The sequence below is a fragment of the Oryctolagus cuniculus genome, chromosome 1 (genome assembly GCF_964237555.1).
Source record: "Oryctolagus cuniculus chromosome 1, mOryCun1.1, whole genome shotgun sequence".
In the NCBI taxonomy this organism is placed as follows: Eukaryota; Metazoa; Chordata; class Mammalia; order Lagomorpha; family Leporidae; genus Oryctolagus; species Oryctolagus cuniculus.
In genome coordinates, this window is record NC_091432.1 from 214,719,998 (window position 1) to 214,727,394 (window position 7,397).

General features: G+C 41.3%; 1 pseudogene; it reads left to right on the forward strand.

Annotated features, from left to right (window-relative positions):
* The first annotated feature begins 5,741 nt into the window (after nucleotides 1–5,741).
* On the forward strand, nucleotides 5,742–7,007 carry LOC100353739 (tRNA pseudouridine(38/39) synthase pseudogene; annotated as a pseudogene).
* Nucleotides 7,008–7,397: the final 390 nt, after the last annotated feature.

A 7,397-nucleotide genomic window follows, 5' to 3' on the forward strand; every position in this document is an offset into this window, starting at 1 on the left:
GAGAAAGAAAGAAAGAAAGAAAGAAAGAAAGAAAGAAAGAAAGAAAGAAAGAAAGAAAGAAAGAAAGAAAGAAAAGAAAGAAAGAAAGAAAGAAAATACATTGTGATGTAAAGGTTAGCCACTGCCTGCAGCACTGGCATCCCATACTGGTGCCAGTTCAAGTCCCTGCTGCTCACTTCCCATCCAGCTCTCTGCTGTGGCCTGGGAAAGCAGTAGAAGATGGCCCAAGTCCTTGGGCCCCTGCACACACATGGGAGACCTGGAAGAAGCCCCTGGCTCCTAGCTGTCACAGCCATTAGGGGAGTGAACCAGTGGATGAAAGATCTCGCTCTGCCTCTGCCTCTCCCTCTCTGTAACTCTGCCTTTCAAGTAAAATATTTTTTTTTTAACAAAAAGACTATCTACCTAAAAGAAAATAAATTTAATGTAATATAAGAATTGGCCACAGAACTTCAGGTTGGTGTATCCTTAGAAATATAGTTATAATATTTTGATATTGCCCCCAAGAAAGTTAAAACGGCTTGGTTTGTTGTGTTTAGTTAGTAGAGGAATGTTTGTTCTATTACTATCATAAAACACATTGATCATTGTCTGTAGCCATTTGGTTTTACTGTTTATATTTGAGAGATGTTGCAATATTGAATAAAGGAGTTTGTCACAGAGGGGAATTATTTGGACAATGAATGGTTATTTACAAATAAAGGCAGCTTATTCATCTGTGCCTTGTTTCCATTGCTAATTATCAGAACTAAATGAACCTTTTCATTTAGACTTCTCCTGAGTCCCAAGTCCCTTCAGGCAGATTTTGAATACCAGAGGATTTATTTTTCGCTAATCATCACAAACAAATATTTAACCTAATTTCTGAACTATTGCATTGTGATTCCTGCTTCTTTATCTTTCCCTAATATCATAAAATCAACATTAAAAATAAGAACATTTTCAGTTCAATGGAGCAAACACCTGTATATTTCTTGTGCCAGTCCCTGTGCTAATCACTGGGGGAAAAGGGAAGTAAAAAAAATAATAATTTGAGAGGCTTCAGAAAAAGTTTATGAAAGTGCATTATTTTAAAATTGCACCTCTCCACAAAAATATTGAAGACACTTCCCATTCTCCCGATTGTATTTGTAGATTCCAGGACACTGGAGATCCACACTTATTGTCCTCTATTCTCCAAAATGCCAAGAGAGTCATTAAGAGTGCAGAGGAGTGGGGAAGGAAGGCAGGTTCACATACAGGACATTAAAATGGAGGCTACCAGAGGCTGGGAAAAGGTTGATTAATGAGTACTACGTTATAGTCAGATAGGAACAAAATGTTCTGGTGTTCTATGGCACAGTAGGGTGACTATAGATAACAATAATGTACTATAAAGAAAAAGCTCAAAGAAAGTATTTTGAATGTTTTACCACAAATAAATAAATAAAGGATGAATGTTTCAGGAGATGCTTCCTCTGATTTGAACATTATACAATGCTTAAATGTATACATGTTTCAAAACACTATATAGTACCCCACAATATGTACAATTTTATGTGTCAGTTTAAAAAGATGTAGAGGACATAGGAAAGGAGCAAAGTTTAGGATTCACAATTAAAATAAGAGCTACAATTAACTGAATATTATGTTCCAGCCAGGGAGGGACAAATTGTTTCATATACTTTGTCTTTTGAATGCTTAAAACAATACTGTGATGTAGGTACTATCGTCCTTATTTGACAGGTTAAGGAACAATGATTCAGAGTAATTGAATGATTTGTCCAAGATCTTACAGTCCAGTGAACTTTAAAATCAGTACCCAGCCCACTATCTGTAGAGGAGTTTGACTAGAAAGAAGTGAAGAAGCATGTGTGGCACTAAGGACCATGCTCAGGTCAACATTGAAGGATTTACAGTGATAGAAATTCGCAGAATGAGGCCACGTTTTCCAGCATTGCCTGAAAAAGCATGAAGAAACCTAATTGTTGACTCCATCCAGGACCCTCTGAGCATGGAGCCGGTTGTTGTGGCAAATGCATAGGGGCAGCAAAATGAACGGATGTGAAGAGTCCTGTGCAAACGACGTCAGATTCGGAAGAAGAGATAGAACCACTGAGGAAGTTCCAATTTATTAAAAAACAAATGAAGAAGCCGGCGCCGCGGCTCACTAGGCTAATCCTCTGTCTGCGGCACCGGCACACCAGGTTCTAGTCCCAGATGGGGCTCCAGATTCTGTCCCGGTTGCTCCTCTTCCAGGCCAGCTCGCTGCTGTGGCCCGGAAAGGCACTTTTTTTCTTTCTCTCTCTCTCTCACTTCTAACTCTGCCTGTCAAAAAAAAAAAAAAAAAAAAGTGCATTGATGGTCTAAAAGACTCAATAAAGACACAGAAAAGACTGAATGGCTATCAATATGTGGAAAAGGAGGCAATAGAGCAAATGCAATCAGATTTGGAATTCTAAACCAGATTTTAATTTCAAGCAGTAGGAAGGGAAGCAGGAGATTTGAAATAGTCATTGAGGAGGGTGGGTGGGTGAATTACAATTTTATAGCAGAACCAGTGTGACCTACTGTGTTACTTCCTCCAGCAGGATCGGGTGCAGATGGACATGGGTGGAACAGATAAGTGGATTCCTCTAGGATCGGAGATTTAGCAGACCAAGGTGATGAACAAAACAGAGGTGACAGAGAATTTTGACTACAGGAAGGAGTGTTTTTGAAATCCTGAGCCCTAGACTCCATCCTGGAGACAAAGAAGGAAATGAAGAAACAAGATGCTAGAAAGGATATTAAATTACATGTTATGAAGAGGTTGAAGAAAATTCCAGCAGGGGCATTGAACAAAAAAATGTAAGGAGAAGAGGCTGTGGTCACAGAGCGTGATATAGACTCTGATTTTGAGACAGGATCAAGTTGAAGTACTAACTATTAAACTAAGAGAACAAGGCAGAGAGAAAGACAGGAAGATGAGCCCGTGACTAATTAGAAGGCCAAGGAGCTCAGGGTTCAGGGCATAGAATGGGCTATGTATGCTATCAGCATTTATAATAGCTAATGTGGGAAGATGCGAGGATCAAGTTGGAGAAGATTAAGCAGGTGCCAACGTTTTGGAATGACTGGTGGGAGAAGTGATTAGGAAAATTGGTATATGACAGCGAGTAACAGGGTTGAGGGTAGTAAAACCTAATGGACAAAGCATCAACAGTTTCTCAAGATGATGGTGAAATAAAGGTCTATTATAGCAAAGTTACAGAAAATAACAAATTTAAAGGAGCATAAAAAAAGAAGACATAACATAGAAGAAAAGAAAGATACAAAGGAGACAAGGGATTGTCATCTTTAAGATGTTAAAGGAAGGCCGGCGCCGCAGCTCACTAGGCTAATCCTCCGCCTGCAGCGCCGGCACCTGGGTTCTAGTCCCGGTTGGGGCACCAGATTCTGTTCCGGTTGCCCCTCTTCCAGGCCAGCTCTCTGCTGTGGCCCAGGAGTGCAGTGGAGGATGGCCCAAGTCCTTGGGCCCTGCACCCGCATGGGAGACCAGGAGGAAGCACCTGGCTCCTGGCTGTGGATCGGTGCAGCGCACTGGCCGTAGCGGCCATTTGGGGGGTGAACCAACGGAAAAAGGAAGACCTTTCTCTCTGTCTCTCTCTCTCTCTCACTAACTCTGCTTGTCAAAAAAAAAAAAAAAAAAAAAAAGAAAAAGATGTTAAAAGAAAAAAAAGAAGTTTACCTAATTATTTTTATCCTCTAAAAATAAGAATGATATAAGGAGAATTTTTAGATAAAGGTAAGAGAAATTGTATCCAGCAGACCTACACTATAAGAAATGCTAAATGAAGGTCTTTAGGTTGAAGGAAATGGCATATCACAAGTAAAGTTGTGTTGATAAGAAAGCAGTAAAATAACACTGGAAATGGTAAATATTTGAGTGAGTGTACAAAACCAGCATTGTTTTCCCTCTCAATTTCTGTGAAAGACAACTGACAATTTAAAGCAAAAATAATGACACTGGGTTGTGGGTCCATCATATGTAAAAGAACATACAACAACACAATAGATGAGGATAAATGGAATTATTGTACAAAACCTCCACTTGTAATAGTATCAAAAACTAAATGAAATACTTTGGAATAAATTTAACAAAATGTTCAAGATTTCACCACTGAAAATTTCAGCACATAATTGAAATAAGTAAAAGATTTAAATAGATGGAAAGACACTTCTGCATTCATGGATTAGATTTAATATTGTTTTTATTTTTTTAATTTTATTTATTTTTTATTTTTTGACAGGCAGAGTTAGACAGTGAGAGAAAGAGAGAGAGAGAGAGGTCTTCCTTCCATTGGTTCACCCCCCAAATGTCGATACAGCCAGCGCGCTGTGCCAATCCGAAGCCAGGAGCCAGGTGCTTCCTCCTGGTCTCCCATGCGGGTACAAGGCCCAAGGACTTGGGCCATCCTCCACTGCCCTCCCGGGCCACAGCAGAGAGCTGGCCTGGAAGAGGGGCAACTGGGACAGAATCCAGCGCCCCAACCAGGACTAGAACCCAAGGTACCGGCACCACAGGTGGAAGATTAGCCAAGTGAGCTGCTGCGCCGGCCAGAAGATTTAATATTAAGAATGATAATATATAGATAGATCTATAGATTCAGCACAATGCATATTAGAAGTTCAGCTGTCATTTTTTCTTTATAGGAATTACCAAGCTGTTACTGAAATTTATACAGAAATTCAAAGGACCCATATCACCAAAACATTCTTATAAAAGAAAATCAAATCAAAGGACTTGCACTTCTCAATTTTAAAACTTACCACAAAGCTACAATAATGTGTTCTATATGGTACCTCACATAAAAGGATGTATTGATCAATGAGACAGAATTGACGGTTTATAAATAAAAGCTAGCACACAGAATGGGAGAAAATATTTGCAAAGCATATACCTGATAAGAGGTTGTATCCAGAATACATAAAGAATTATTTCAAGTCAACAAGTATATAATCTAACTGAAAAATAAGCCAATTGGGACAGACAATTCTTCAAAGAAAATGCACAGATGTACCAACAAATGAATCATTATCCATTGCCACTTATAAGTTGAAATAAAACCATAATGAGATACCACTTCACACCCAATAAGATGGCTATGATTAAAAAAAAAAGATAATATGGCCGGCACCGCGGCTCACTAGGCTAATCCTCCGCCTTGCGGCGCCGGCACACGGGGTTCTAGTCCCGGTCAGGGCGCCGGATTCTGTCCCGGTTGCCCCTCTTCCAGGCCAGCTCTCTGCTATGGCCAGGGAGTGCAGTGGAGGATGGCCCAGGTGCTTGGGCCCTGCACCCCATGGGAGACCAGGAAAAGCACCTGGCTCCTGGCTCCTGCCATCGGATCAGCGCGGTGCGCCGGCCGCAGCTCACTGGCCGCGGCGGCCATTGGAGGGTGAACCAACAGCAAAGGAAGACCTTTCTCTCTGTCTCTCTCTCTCACTGTCCACTCGGCCTGTCAAAAAAAAAATAATAATAATAATAATAAGTGTTGGTGAGAGTAGGGGAAAACTGGAAACCTTGTGCATTTCCAGTAGGAGTGTAACGTTGTTCAGCCATGGCAATTCTCCTCTTCATGCTGAGTCACCCCACACGATCCAGATGCTTCACTCCCAGGTGTGCACCAAGAAAACAGGACCATGAGCCTTGCCACGGGGACAGCGCTGGGAAGGGCAGGTGGACCTGTATGGTTTGTTCAGTTCTGGGCCATCACATCATGGCTGAAAACGATATAGATAAAAAACCAGACTGAGAAACTCCCAAGAAGAATAAAAGAACTGGAACAGGAGGTACAGAGATTTTTAAAGGAAGAGGCCAACCACAAGGACTCATGTGTTAAAGACAAGTCTTCAGGAGTTGGGAAAGCTAAGCATACATCTGATTTCAGTGCTCCTGGTGGAAGATGTGTTTCCTGAGAGGCGCCTTCCTGGACAGGAAAACACAACCAACACCAGTGAGGAGAAACTGAGGCACTAACAAAGACTCAACTAATGGAAAGCACAGGTGCAACTCTCTCTGGTGTGGATGAACAAAGGAGTCTCTGGACAGGGAATTTCTCTTGATCTTCATTCTCAATTCCAATGGCCAGAGATTCAGATGACAGTAATTTAAAAAATGACGCCATTGATGCTGCTAAAGAGATCTGTTGACCCCCACATCCTCAGTAGGGGGCTCCCTCCAGACACCCGTGTACTGGCCTGGGCCCCTGTAGATCCCAGCTTCCGCACTAGGCTGGCTTGAGCAGACTTACCACTATGTTTTCCCTCATGCTGATTTAGTTCTTGTAATTGGGTGAGGAGAGGTGGCAAGAACAATCCCAGTTATGTCAATTTGAAGTGACTGAACAGGCGTTCCTGGGTCATCAAGCCTGCGGTATGAAGGCTGTCCTCTTTCTGATTGGCCGACGAATGGTGAGACCAGACATCATTGATGAGCTGCTGAATGTAAGAATTCTCAGTGCAGCATGGTTGTAGAATTTCCTCTAGTCTTAACACGATTGTAAGTTTGAAAATATCAAGTGCATCTATGAACAGGAGGTCTAGCAGTTCAATGTCACCCACCTATAGGCAACAATGTGCCAATTATGCTCTCAAAACTCACACATCGTATGGCATGTTACAAGGACTGGACTCTGTTGCAGTACCTCTGTTTTCAGTACCTTTGGCACAGGGCTGAGGATGGATGGAGTGATAGAATGGAGAAATGGTAATCCCCTATCATAAAGCACACCAGAACCTTTGTAGAAGGTGTGAAAATATACACATATAAACCCCCTTGTAGATCATCCTAAATGCCAAGGATTGGAATCCTGGATCCAGTATTTTATACACAGGGGACACATTTAGCACTCACACTTATTCCACAAGGAAGAAACAAACTGCAAAGGGACTATAACGACATACTGGAACAAGAGAATACAAGCAAGAGACGCTAACAAAGAGGGAGGCTCTGTGTTGATACAGAAATTAAAAGCATCATTTAAGCACAGAAAACTGCAGGACCTAGGAAGCAACAACCAGCTAGTGGTAGGAAGGTAGAAAAGAAATACAAAAGTAATATTTATTGCTAGAAGTCCTAGAAATTCATTTGAGCAGCTATTGTGAAAAAGGATTCTAAGACTGTATTGGGGAAATACTTACTTAAAAAAGAGTTCAAATGTTCGCTCTTGTTTGTCCAAAAGATTTAAGAGATGCAGGGTGCAACAATTGAAAATAGAAATGCATTTGTGCACACCTGGAGACTTGTGCCTTGTGTTCAAATCATTAAAGCCTGACCTTGCTGGTGTCAAAGGTACAGGATATTTTCTTATGAAGCATATAAATCTACTGCAGAGGTTGGTAAACTTTCTATGAAGGAATCATAGGGTAAATAT